Source organism: Cololabis saira, chromosome 8, assembly GCF_033807715.1.
Source record: "Cololabis saira isolate AMF1-May2022 chromosome 8, fColSai1.1, whole genome shotgun sequence".
In the NCBI taxonomy this organism is placed as follows: Eukaryota; Metazoa; Chordata; class Actinopteri; order Beloniformes; family Belonidae; genus Cololabis; species Cololabis saira.
Genome location: NC_084594.1, coordinates 11,934,243 through 11,948,777, shown reverse-complemented (window position 1 = coordinate 11,948,777; position 14,535 = coordinate 11,934,243). Strand labels below are relative to the sequence as shown.

At 42.6% G+C, this 14,535-nt stretch overlaps 2 protein-coding genes across 3 annotated transcripts in view; both read right to left on the bottom strand.

The window, feature by feature from the left end:
• tox2 (TOX high mobility group box family member 2) overlaps positions 1-14,535 on the bottom strand; it is a 570,456-nt gene that overhangs the window by 327,719 nt on the left and 228,202 nt on the right. The window lies entirely within an intron of this gene.
• cbfa2t2 (CBFA2/RUNX1 partner transcriptional co-repressor 2) overlaps positions 1-14,535 on the bottom strand; it is a 45,077-nt gene that overhangs the window by 20,486 nt on the left and 10,056 nt on the right. The window contains exon 1 of one of the 2 annotated variants that reach the window (XM_061726765.1): positions 4,566-5,019. The exons of the other annotated variant lie outside the window; for it this stretch is intronic. The gene's annotated coding sequence lies outside the window, so the exon portion shown is untranslated. Of the gene's footprint in view, positions 1-4,565; positions 5,020-14,535 lie in introns of those variants that run through there. 2 annotated transcript variants of the gene reach the window in all.

Below are 14,535 nucleotides of genomic sequence, written 5' to 3'. Positions count from 1 at the left end.
GGGACAAGAACAACTGGGGAAAGATCTGGAGTTGCTAAGCTTTTAAAATACTCAAAAACACTGAAACGTACATGTTGTGAAATCTATCACTGTCTCTGCAAGACTGACACTCGATGCAAAAGGGAGTTCTGCGAAAACATCTCAACTGGAAACTTCAGCTGTCAGGCGTTTAACGCACTTCTTTCTTCCATAAAGATCGTAAAGACCTAGGAGCACGACTGATTCACGTTCTGCTAAGGACATTAAATAAGTGAAAACTAAAATAACATGCCTGCAGGAACCTAAACATAATTGCTGTGAGCATTACTTTTAAAAGGATTAAAAAACACACGTGTACTGTGGTAGTAGGGGTAAACTGATTATCTCCGTGGTCAAGACGTCAAAGGTGCGTGTGGCTCAGACACACGGCTTGTTTCTCCCACAGGTGGGAAACGAGTGACAGGGTTGGACGTGGACACGTGTCAATGCTCCCATGTGTTTGCACGAGTGTGTTGCCCCCGTTTACCAGGTGTTGGGTTTGTCATCGTCCTGAGCGAGGAGAGCTCAGCCATCGCCGAGGCAGCACACGCACACCTGAGTGAAGGCCTGCCCGGGGCATGTGTACACACCGCCACGCGAAACAACAACAGCGGCACAACGACGACAACTCAGACCCGTCAGTCATGCTCCTGAATCACAAAGGAGTCAGACTTTCACGCCAATCACCCCCAAGACTGAGGGCAGTGGATCGTCTGCTATCTGGTTACAACCCTTCTCACCTCTGTGGAACTAATTGGTTGGTCCATCAATCATCGTGATCCCAGTGAGTCTTCAAACCGCAAGCTACCGAGCATTCAAACATTCAATTAAAAATAATTTGTGTTAGTGGTTTGTTTCCCGCCTTCTGTACATTTGAAAGAAATGTACAAAACTCTGTCGACACACAGATGGATGAAGCATAAGAGTCATAATCTGAAAAACTCAGACAATACAAGCCATTATTTTACCTGTATCAGGAAGTGAATAAATGTAATTTAAAACTGTATGCTAGCCAATTTGGCTGGTTTTAAGATGATTGTACTGTACTTTTATTCATTTTTTTTATTCTATTCTATTTTTGCACTGTATCTGTCTTTGTTGTGATATGTCATGCATGCTGTATTTGTGTTTATGTCTATTGTGCATTTTTTATTTTATTTAAAACAAAGTCTATTAACACCTGGCGAAGGGACTGCCGATGAAAATTAGCCTTTCGGCTAACTCGGGTACATTTACTTTCTGCAAGGAAATGTTGATCAATGTACACCGTTCCTTTTTAAAAATAAAGAATTGTATAGGGTGTCATATATATTATAGATGAACCTAAACTACATCCATATTTACACACGCATCCTGAACTGGTATGTTGCAGCAGTTCATAGAATGAAATACTTTGAACCCCGTGTGAAGGGTTCAGGTTCAACCAGAGGTAACAATCAACACGTATCACAACATAAGGGCACTTTACGCGAGGCACATCACTGAGCATGGGGGCAAAAGATATGAAAAGGGGAAAAAAAAATACAACAAAGCCGTTACCTGCACTGAAGTAACACACAGAAAATCTTTCATTCCCTGTTTTTTTTTGGCAATACAATGAATTAAATCTGTATCAGAGTGGCGTGCACGGCCCTTAAAGTTCACAAACTGAGCTGTGGATGAGCTCAGGAGCCCAGCTGTAGGAAAGACCAGGGCTCAGCAACTGCTGAGAGAGACAGATAAAGAAAACAAAGAGGCCAGCTGTGCTCAGAACAATGAGGAGAATGAGAAAGGAAAAGCTGCTGAGGATGAGTCTGTCTGATTAGGTGCGTTATCACACATGCTATGGGGTTGTCTGCTCTTCTAAGACCAAAACACATCCACTTTGGTCTGTAAACATCCTCACGACACACACGGCGGCGACTTATTTGGAAACAGGGATGATGCTGTGGCTTCGGCAGAAAATGTTCAACAGCGAAACTGCTGACGCTTCTTTACGCTTTAAGTTGAAAGTCTGAGCCGAGTCATAGGGGACGAGAGGAACGAAGGAGTAAAATGTCCTCTTGTGTGCCCACACTTTCTTGCAATGAAGCAGGAAAAAGGAAAGTCAAAGTCAGAGAAAAATTAATGACTATGACAGACAATTCATGGAGAAAGGGAACGCCACCCATTTTTCGTCCACCCACACACCTCAGAACACAGCGCATACTTTTTTTTTAGTTCTCTTGAGTGTCATCTGTAGCCTTTTGGGTTTGATTCGGAAAATGATGCTGTATTTCCAGTTAACTGCTCAGTGTTTGAACAGCATCCTATTGCTCTGGCTCCCACAGAAAACTGGTGCTCCTTCTTTCCATCTATGCTTCCTGAGTTTAGTACTTAAAGACACAGCATGAAGTCTCCATTGATTATGTACAAGAGTCTCAGCCTTCATGCATTTCTGCCACTTTCAGGAAAACACTTGTGATTCCCTAAACAACATCCAGACTGCACGTGACTTCTTATCATTCTCACCGAGCAAGTGTTGAACTGAGGTCATTTCAGGGCCTTTTAAGGCTGCGTTGCTGCTCCTCTCGGTCCGCACCAGTCCTGTCAATAAGGCTCTTTTAGGGTTACTGAGCTTCTTTACTCCTGACTTCTTTGGCTCTTAGGTAAAAAACAAAAAATGTGAAGATCAGTGCACTACAATGCACAGTAGATGATTCCCTGATTCACGTAAGTTGCAATCGCACAATCAGTCAAATGTGACCAATAATGACAATAAAAAAAGCACTCTGAGTGAGTGAGTGAGTGGTTTCTGCTGAATAAACGGCCAACGCTTTCACATTGATCCACAATGACATATAAGTGTGCACACACATTACAATGCACAACCTCTCAGTGAATCCCCCCGGGCCAAATATCGCTGCCCCTGCCACTGGAACTAATAGAGCACTTCCTGAAGAAAAACTCTACAAGCAGCTGCTCTGTTCGGGTTGTATATGTGTGTGTGCTGAAGTGGGGGGCTATTCGGTGATAAATCAGGGAATGTGATCAAGTTATACATTTAACAGCAACTCTCAGCTGGGATTAAGGTTAGAAATAACACTAATAATACTAAAAATACTACTACTAATAATCATAACAATGATAATAGCAACCTTGTGGGCTCAACAGACACAGTGTCTGCAGGACACCTGGTGAACACATGGGATCCCCCCTCACTCCCTAAACTGAAACACACACTTATCAACCGTGTGATCAGAAACTTCAAAGCCAGACAACTCCATGACACAAAGTACAAATGCCTTTCGAAGAACAATTGAAATGAAAATGAAATTCCTGAATAAAAGAAGGGGGAATGTCCTCCGTGCACAGACACATGCAACACCGGCGGTGATGCATCACAGAGCCTGCTGTCTGCAGCGTGACAGAGTCCAGCAGACCAGACAGGGGTCTCTGACTTGAGACTGTGCAGCCGACTGTTAGTCGCTCCTATCTCCCTGATGGACTGGTCTGGCCTGGTGTGACACTGGCCAGGTCTCTCTCGTGTGTTTTCTCCGTCTGTGTTCCCTCTCGCACATGTCCTCCTTCTACGTCATCCCATGCACAGAAAACTATGAAACCACTTTCTTTGGCGTGTGGGGGGTATAAACAGAAAAATAATGGATGATGTTAACTTATTTTTTTGCCCTGGGATCCCATTACTGTCAGTGTGAAACATGTAGACTCAGCATGAAAGACAGACTCACAGCAGCTTTCTTGCTCTCCCCCATATGTCTGGGATATTGTACAACAGATGTACGCTTCTTCTTTACCTACTTTCTTCTGCTCTGTTTGCCATGTGGAAAACCTGATTACCGTCGGAGTAAATGACAGCTGAGAGACATGAGCTCTATTTACGCGCAAAGCGAATCACATTGCTACATTTCTATCTGTTTGTTTTTCTTTTTCAATTTGGGGTAGATTTGAATTTTGTACTAAAAGCCATCAGTGGAAGACAATGGTTAAATCTCCAAAGTGAAGAAACCACAGAAAAATCCAGGGTTCGGGAAGGTTGCTGCTTTCTTTCTCACTAAATCAAGAGTTAGTTTTGTTAATATAGCTGTATATTTACATTCAAATTTGCTGTGGATCTCACTTTCTGCCAAACACTCATGAATGCTGCTAAATAGACTGTAGTACTGACTGAGTGACATCTGGTCATCTGTCACAGTTGTAAAGATTAGCCTTATTAATGTCCATAATGATCCCCAACTTATACATGATCAGTTTTTTTTGTTACAACAGTTGGTGATTTTGACCATATGGCACAAGACGCTTTGAGCGCACAGGTAAGGAAAGCCTGTCTCATGCCTCAGCCGACAAGGATGAAGAGATAAAGAGGAGAGGATGAGGCACCATCTGTACAGCACGGAGCAGCTCCAGGATTTAGGATGAACGCACACATGCGCCAACAGTGCACGTAAACGGCACTGCTCGCCAGACTGCACATTGTTTCAGAGACAAATCAACACGTTTGACTAAAAAAGAAATACACACACATGCCCAATAGCAACAGAAAAATCCAAAGTGGTCCCACTTGCGCCTACCTCCACTCCAGTAGAGTCCACTCTTCAGTCCAGGGAGAAAATCAGCTGCAGCGGTCGGAGTTTTGCTTTCTTATCCTCTACTTTCTTTCTTTTTTGTCTTTTTCTGCGACTCCACGCCTTCATATGTCAGGCATGTGTTTGCATTCCCACATATGTGAGCTCCAGTGTGGCGAAAGCCAGAGCCAGAGACACAGATGGCACCCAGATGGAGAGAGATAACCCAGCAGAACAGCAAACGCTGCACTACTCACACACACACACGCACACACACACTCACACACCCTTACTTTCCACCGCTCTTTGTCGTTTTAAGTTCTCTCATGTGACCCTTTCTCCTTCTCTCTCGCTAATCTCTACCTCTCAGCCTGCCTCCACTGCAGTACCTATCTGTCCCTTCTTCTTGTTTATCGCCTCTGCGTCCTCTCTCCAGCTCGCTCTCTCCAGCTCTGAGACTCCTCTCCTCTCAGTCTCTCTCTCTTTCCACACAAGCTCCTCCCCTGTGTTCCCACACACTGCTCTCTCCTTTTTTTTTTTTCTTCATGGGAGGACTGCAACGTCACAACCCCCCCCCATCCTGCTGGAACCCCCCCTCCCTCCACATGCACACACGCAGCCTGCTGGATCTTGGCCAATCATTTGCTGCTGACTGGCCCTATTCAACCTGCATTCACCGGCAATGGACCCTGCAATTAACATAACTAATTGCTTTGGCACCTTAGGGCTAAACAAGAAGCTGTGCAGAGGGAGGGAAATGCATGCGAATGTGTGTGTGTGCATCTGCATGTCTGTTTTTTTTTTTGGGGGGGGGGGCAGCTTTTGCAGTCCCATTCCTTCCCACCCTCCTCTCTGCACCCCATCAAGAGAACTGGGGATCTCCCCTTAAAAGTGTTCTTTTAGGAGCCACCACACCTCCTTTTTGAGGGTCTTTCAGCAAAGCCCCTCTTTTGTCTCAGTTCCTTAATACGGCCAGCTCAACTCAGCCCTGTCTGCCAAACAAATGAAGAGACACTTGAGGAGCATGAATGAGTTATTCTGCTCTCCTCTTCTGCTCTCTTATCCCCAGCACTCCATCTTTACTGAGTTAAACTCTAAATCGCCGTCTGATTTATGCCCGGCTTGGCGCACAAGTAGCAAGAGACAATGCAGGTTAAGATAACGCTGCCTGGCTGAGGCTGGACAGCTTACACACTTAATTCACTGCCAGCCCATTATTTCTCCCAGCAGTTTACCTGAATGTAGTCTGAATCCAAGTTAAAGAAGATATTTGTTTTTAAATATACAACCAGCAATGACCTGATGTGAACTATAGGCTTTTTGAGGCTATATTGAGTTGCTCTACATGACAACCAAATCAAAAACTCCAACATAACACAAACTGCTCACATTTTTGGAGATGACCACGTTTAAAAATATGTTATGAGGTTAAGTTGTTCAGATTTAAAAGCTGCTGTAACATCTCCACTCAGCTTCACATAGTGCTGCAGCTGCTGTACAGTCGAAGTGGATACTGCAATTTGTAAAGAGGGGATGCCGTGGAAGATGGAGATGAAAAGTCAAGTGTCTGACTCCACCCCTGAGACCAGCTGCCATAAACATGTCACAGCCTTTTCATTACGACACCGGGAAACTGTGTCTGCTCATAAAGTGTCTAATTAAAAGTTAAAATTATTTTTCAAGAATTGTTTGAAGATTTGTTTTTCCAGAGGCTGAGAAGTAAAAGTTTTAGAAAACAGTTTTAGGTTTTCCAAAAAAAACCCAGGTGTTAGAAACTTCTTTTAAAAAAGGGTGTTAAAGGGATAAGAGTGTTATCAGCATGTGTGAATCCGTTTAACTCTGCAAACAAACAATCAAATGTTGTTGGGTTGAAAACAGTTCTTTATCAGGAGTTGCCAGCCTCATTCAGGCCCCGTTTACACATAGCCGGGTATTTACAAAAACGGATATTTCCCCCTTTACGTTTTGAAAAATTCCATCGTTTACACGAGATCGTTTTCAAAATCTCTTCGTTTACACAAATCCGCATAAATACGCTGTTAACGTCATGCCAGCCAATCAGAATCCTGGAAAAAACATCAACAAAAGACACGTGTAACTTCCAGTTAAGGCTGATTTATGGTTCCGCGTTACACCAACGCAGAGCCTACGGCGTAGGGTACGCGGCGACGCACACCGTACGGCGCGCATCGCCGCGTACCCTACGCCGTAGGCTCTGCGTCGATTTAACGCAGGACCATAATTCAGGCTTTACTTCCAAGATGGAACGAGAGTCTTTCGTTTGGAGTGACAGAGAAGTGGAGTTACTTTTAAGTGTGACTTTAGAATATAAAACAGGTAAAATACAAGAAAATATTGACAGTGGCCAAACTAATTGTAAACACAGGTCGCACACATGACGCTGGTGACGCTTCTGTTGCATAATGTGACGTTCTGAAGCCTAAATCTCCGTTTTCCTCTGTTTAGACGCAAACGTGAAAACTGAGTTTTTGAAAATCTCCACTTTGGCCGGAGTTTTCAGAAATTATCGTTTTTGGTGACTTTGAGCTCCGTTTTCGTGTAAACGAACGGCCAAAACGCATGAAAACGCCTCCGTTTTTGCTCCATGTAAACGGGGCCTCAGTGCGGTTACATGCACATATAAATCAAGGTAATGGCAACAATCTAGCTAAGGATTAAACTGAAGTTTTGGAGAAATCCAAATACATGCGCGAGAAAACAATCGATTATTGAGTGAGGTGCATTCAACTCCGCGATGCTAGGTGGCGCCACACGCGCTTTTTTGCGTTCTTCCAGTTAAGTTCTTTGTTGTACGTCTTCTTCTTCTCCTACTGTGTTGATATTCCGGCTTTCGCAGTGGCGTCACTTCTGGAAGGGGGAGTCAGTAGCTCGACTAAGCGTGGGTTGCGTATACATGCCGGAATATCTCAAATTAGAACTGCATTATCTGGCACAAAAAGCTCGATCTCAAGAGCTTCAGTTCAGTTCGACTACAGCCCGGCTAAGGTGTATACATGGCTTTTAAAATTTCGGTCAGATTAAGGCAACAATTCGACTTTCTGCTAGTGCATGTAAACGCACTGACTGTCTTATTACAAAAAGGAATAGAGTCAACCGCCAAACAGCCTGATACGTACAGTAATCCATCTCTCCCCCCCCCCCCTTGAAAAACCCAGACAGAAGTGAAATTTTATGGTTTTTTCTCAACTTCGCATGGACTTAGTATGGATTTTCATCTCCACAGGCTCAAAAATCTACATCTGACTAAATATTCATCCATTACAGACCTCTGTCATCCCTTCTTCCACTAGGTCTGCTCCATTCAGGGTGCATCTGGTCAGCCAGCAGGCTCTGAAGCAGAGCCAGGTGTTTATGAGAGCGGGAGAGAAGGGGGTGAAATGCAGAAGGCCTAGCATCTGAAAACACACACACAGCATATATGTATATATATATATATACAGTATATATATATATATATGCTTACTATATATACATATACAGGACTGTCTCAGAAAATTAGAATATTGTGATTTTCTGTAATGCAATTACTAAAACAAAAATGTCTTACAGCTTAAGAAAACTCAAATATCCTATCTCAAAAAATTTGAATATTCTGGGAATCTTAATCTTAAACTGTAAGCCATAATCAGCAATATTAAAATAATAAAAGGCTTGCAATATTTCAGTTGATTTGTAATGAATCCAGAATGTATGACATTTTTTTTTTTTTTAAATTGCATTACAGAAAATAAATAGCTTTATTGCAATATTCTAATTTTCTGAGACAGTCTTGTATATATGGTAAGCAAGATTCAAGATTCAGCAGTAGCACACACAAACACACAAAGACTAAAGGCTACCGCCACAGACAAATATGACTTTGTGTGCTTTCAACTCAGAGAAATAAAGTCAGTGTAATGACTAGATAGACTATATAAAACATGTAAAGTATGTTAAAATGATTCATGGCAATCCTGTCCGCGTGCTGATTAAGATGTTTTCAGGTTTTTTTTTATTCTCGTCTTTTTGTTTATGCCATCCCTTTTATCGTCAGTTCTGCAGATTTGTTCCAACACATACGGTGCTCTTAATTAGTGCATAAAAAAGTTGTCATCAGACAACAAAGATAAGACGAGAGAGCCTCATCTGCCATCTGCAAAAAAAAAAAGCAGCACTGCCACTTCTGCAGCAGTTTTTGCCGCCTCTCTTGAGTGCAATCACTTGTCTGAAAATGCCTCATAAACTGTCAAGAACTACATCTTTCAGCCTTGCAGATCGTGCATAGACAGCACTCGCTCTGCATGCAAGGAGCCCTGTGTGACTGTTTGCGTACGGCCCAAAACTTGGATCCACACTGACCCTCTCTGGCTCGGCAGATGGTGCAATTTTGACGTGTAATTCCTTGTGGACGAAACAAAAATACTGGCCTCAGCAGAAGTACCAACACCCACAACCAAAACGTATAAGTCAGACACATAGCAGTGTAACTAGCTTTGTTTTGCTGTGAAAGCCCTGCTGTGTTTATGATCTGCCTCCATTCAAATGAATGGGAAGGCTGGATTTTTTTCACGGACGGTTGCAGTTGGTTTGAATGGAGCCTTACAAACCGTTGTGCAGTGTTTTGGTGTCTGCTTACCCTTTAAAAGCATTAATATGTTCCTCCAACTGGTGTCGTTCTTTGTGTCGTTGCTACCTGTTACGACATACTAACAAAACCGCCTGGACTGTTTAAAACGGAGCTCTGGTTTTGGTTGCCTGCTCATCCCTACATGAGACATTGCTTGTCTTTGTTGGACGGATTATAAAGAAGTACTTTATGAGAGTTGAATAAGAAAAAAAAATCTATTGGTCTTCAGTCCAAGCACTGTGTGAACACCTATGAGTTTTCTTTCATTTGTGTGTGTGTGTGTGTGTGTGTGTGTGTGTGTGTGTGTGTGTGTGTGTGTGTGTGTGTGTGTGTGTGTGTGTGTGTGTGTGTGTGTGTGTGTGTGTGTGTGTGTAAGCCTAACACAGCTGTTCGCCCTTGTGTGTATGTGTGAGAGATAAGAAATAAGGGTGACGGAACCAGAAAGTATGCAGCATTCTGTTCACACGCTCTCTTGCCAAACTTCCACTTTTAGAAAAGGAAACGTCATTTTCATAGAAAGGGCAGCAAAAATGACGGAGGGGGTTTTGTCTATTTATATAAGTTTTGTTTAAAAAAGAGCAAATCTTTGCCATTAGCGCATTGATTTGAGGTGATAAGGAGCAAGGGTTTAGTGTTTCTATTCCTTCATTGACTCACATTTGCAATGCTTTGTCGATCATCTGATGAATATAATATATATTTATTCATAATAATTTTTAAAAAAGTTCATCCATTCATCCTTGACCAAGTGGCAACCTCTGGAACTGAAAAGCCAAAGAGGTTGTTTCGGAGATTGAATAAATCCCAAGGACTATAAGAAGCAGACGAAGCCACTGTGAAACCACCCACATATTTGTGGACTTCTATTTTGAAACCCCAAATTTTGCATTTGAATTCAGCCCTCTCTGAAGAGCTTGCTGAATTTGGTCATTTGGCTGGGATATTTGAAGCTCAGTGAGAAACGATGAGAGAGATCACGAGTACAAGAAAGAAGTAATATGCAGCTTTGTTTTTTGTTTTTCTTTTCAACGAGCCTCAATAGGCTATCTTTGGCCAAAATAGCCTCAAAATAGTTTATGTGCATGTTATAACTTACTAAATCCACTACATGACTGTCATTAAACTCACATACTCAGCAGTTATGAATGGCGGAGGATCAAATTTTACAGTCTTTTTAAGCAAAGATACTGCAAAAATGATCATTATCAAAAACAAAGTTGTGTAAAACCCGCACCTCCATCCCAACACATTTATATTTTGACCATTTGGAGACATGAGCTATAAAAAAAGTTCCCCAACCTTTTAAACCTGCATCATTCAGTCATACAGACATTTTACACTTTTCCATTAACGTTCCTCATCCTCTGTTCAGACATGCCTAAAAGTCAGAGGGCGGTCCAGGGGCGCATGTGTGACATTTACTTTTAGGAACTGATCATATTGAACACATTCCAATAATACTTCAGATACTGTAAGTCTATAAAGCTCACTGGGGTTCAGGGATGGACTGAGGTGGCTAAAAAATCTTAAATTATCAGAATTATCAGCACCACTGTGCCCCTTGAATTATCAGCTGAAACAAGATTTCTGTTCAAGTTTAAATTTTTCAAATAGACGCTTTGTTTCATTTCTCCAGAAGAGAAGAAAAGAAGAAAACATTTCTTTTTAAAAACAAAATAAAAGGAAAACAGAAACTGAGACTTTATGCTGGAAAATGAAGAGGTGTCCAATCAAATGATTTCATTGTTGTAAGTGACGGGTTATAAAAGTAAAAATGACCAAGTTTGTAATAAAAAACACCAAAACAATCTTGTTTCCTGTCCTTGTTAGAAACACTGAGTGCCTCTTCGAAGGATGTGCTCCATGCAGAACGTTCCCACATCCAGAATAGAGCACCGTGGGGATTCAAGGCGCTGGAGAGTGCAACTGATTACAGAGTGTGTTTTCCCTCAAAATGTTCACCAATAAATTCAGTATAAGAGTTGAGTTCTGCCATGACTGTAACAGCGTTTTATTTTTAAAACTAGGGAAAGCCATTTTTCTCCATTGTGTAGGACGTGCTAACATTCAGTGGAGTAAACTGCCTGATATTGTTTTCATATTGTGTTTTGGATTTGAAATGACAGCCATTAAAGGGGCCGACCATCACACAAGCCCGAAGTTGCCTTTAAAGATGATTTATTTTCCTTTTTCTCTCATTTGATTTTAGAACAGAACGGAAAAAGACAAAGATCTCAGTTTTTTCTGGCTCTGCCACTATCAATCTGTTTTTACCATCATGTTCCTCCTCCCTCTCCTTGCCCTTTTGTCCTCCATCTGATCACTGCTCGGACTCTTGATGTTTGTATATCTGATGCAACCATAGATTTCCCTGTCTGATCTTAAAAAGGCTGCATTTTTCATTACATCTTCTACACCACTTTTATCTAATGGGGACATGTCATTTTCCAGGTCCATGTAGGTCTGTGGGACGGCTAAAGGCTCAGTTATGCTTCTGCGTCAAAATGACGCCGTGCCTACGGCGTGTGGTTTGGATCGACGCAGAGGACACGCCGTCACCTGCGCCGTCTCTGACGTGCACCTCCTGAAAATTGTAACTACGCGTCGAGGAGACGCCGTCCACACGCAGACGGAGAGGGCTGTGATTGGTTCGTTTGAAAGCGAAGCATTTCCGGTTTCCGGTTTGAATCAGTAGTGAACTTCCAGGGCTCTTTTCTTCGTTTATGTGTGATTTTTTTTGTTTTTGTTTTTTGCACAATAGTTGTCCTTATTTCTTTAGCCCCTTTCACACAGCCAGTTCGAGGCGGGAACGTTGCGCCTTTAAGCCGCCTCGCTGTTCTGTGTGAAAGTCACGGAGGCGGAATGGGGGGGCCAAGTGGCCCCACCAATAAGCCGGCAGCGGAGGTAGTCACAGAGCCGAAACGGGGTCTGTGTGAATGACACAGCCGGCATGCCGGCATGCCACTAGACGCTGACGCTGTCGTCACGCCTCTGATTGCGGAACGCCGGCATGCTGTGTGAATTTACAGACGGGAGCGGCGTTATGCCGGCGTTGTATGGTTCTGTGTGAACCAACAAAGGCGGCGTATTGGCAGGACTTCTTTACACCAATATTGCGGAATCTCTGTGTGAAAGGGGCTTTTGATTTACTGTGACCGGAAAAAGTCGGATAAACCATTCAGAAAAAGATCGCTAACTAGTGGCCGCGGGGGGTACTGCACCGCGACCAAATGGAGTGACGGAGAAGTCAGAAGGGTTCAGCACGGCGTCACGGCTGCGGCGTGTGCACGGCGTTGGTTTGACGCAGAAGCATATTTCAGCCTTTACAGTAAAAAAAAAAAAAAGTCAGTGAGATCACACTCCTCTAATCAAGGGTAAGCAGAGAGCTATTTCTTCTGCACGGGTCAGGTAAACAATGGATAATGGAAACAAACAGCTGTTTACTGCATGAGTTGGTTCTGGACAGAGAAAATTAAAGAGTATTGGAAAATACTAGTGAGGTTGCTAGAACATCTCATCCATACACACATATTGTACACACACACACTTACTATTCGTATGTCCTTAAATACAAAAGATATACTTAAAAAAACATTTGAAACTATGTTCCTCGTTCTCCACCTCTACTTAAATATCATTGTTAAACCACAAAATGTTTCTGGAAAGTAGTGAATGTGAATGGATAAATCATTTCACAAACATATCCGGTGATATAAGTGCCTCTTCTTAGTTTTTGGGGCAAAGCCTGTTATTCTGAATGTTTTGTCTGTTACCACTGTATACGTATGTCAAAATGATGTTACGCTAAATATGACAGGACTGGTAATTCACCTGATGACAACCAGCATAGCCTCTAGCAGTCCCTGTGATCCTTAATAGGACTGAAGTAGGTGCAGAAGATGGATGGATGAATGTCATCTTACTAATGCTTTTAGTCATAAAAAAGTGCTCATGATTTAAAATGAGCATTGCCAACTACAGGAACCATCCTTGGAGATAACTGAAAACCTTATTTTTCATTGCAGATAGTCTTCACAAGTTTGACTTCACGGTTTTGAATAGAGCTCATAGATTGTGTGGCAGGGTGGAGGAGCAGCCACTCAGCCGATTGGGCACAGGTGTGCCCAATCAACCTCTCCACCCTGCCTGGCTACATAAGAAGTGGCTGCACACCAGCAAGAGGTCTGCTGGGATAAGGTTCTGCTGGTGCACGTGTGGCGGTGTGATTGAATAAAGGAGTTCCTGCACTAAACCCTGTGTCCTCTGTCCTGTCGGTCAGCCCCAGTGGCAACGAGCTTGCTACAGATTGTAAAAGAAGAACTGGACAAATCTCCTCTGAAGTCATAGGTTTTCTGAAAAGTACTTTTGAAGCCTCTTTTTACCTCGTACTGTGCAGCGCCATGTTGCAAATGAGCAGAAGCCGGTTGACACACACTCATCTTATGTCATTTATCAAGTTCACCAAGCTACTTTAGCTTGGATTAGTTGATATTAATTTGTATTTATTCTAATCAATGGTGCTAGAATGGGGCGATAGGGAGGCTCCTTGTCCTCCATGAAGATTATACAATCAATCAGCACATCTCAGAGATGGTTAGAGACAACTCATTATTAGGTCATCTGGCCAAAAAATGTCAAGAATGGGACTACAAAAGGATTGAAGCCCAAGTGACAAGGAAGCTTAGATGCTGTTCATATTGATACCACAATGGCTGGATTAAAAGAGGTCCACGAGACTGGCCATATTACGAACTATGCCTTTCAAATTGCCAGTTCCCCTTTGGAGTACCTGGGGCATCTTCTGATGCGGACCAGGTGTGTCTGCCTCAAGCAGCAAAAACAGTTCAAACATCAGAAGTGTCAATGAAACTGAGCCCGGCGCTGTTGTGTGTCCCCCACTGGAACAATCAGGTATAAACTTTTTTTTTATGTTAGCATTTATTCAGCAATGTTTTTATTTATTCAGAACCGATTGATTTAGAGAAGTCTGTGACCACAGATATTAGGGCTTTGCTGATAGCCAGGGACTGTGGAGATTTAAAACATATAACTTTCGGGAGATACCTATAGTCAAGTTAAATGGTAACTTTAAGCTTATGGATACTATTTCTGTTACAGATAGAGATTTGCTCCTTAAAAGGAGCATGAGGCAGGATTGAGGCAGGATTTATGAAAAAAAATCATATACGTTTTAAGTTTTCTAGTAATAATGTCAGATGAAGTGTTCCAAACCAAAAAGAATGAGCCCTCTAGCGTATCTCTCCGTTGCCTTGAACAGGCTGTGTGCTGCAAAATGTGCTGCAACTGTGGGGCCGAATTTCCCGCGCTATCCTGCGGATGTGACGTCAA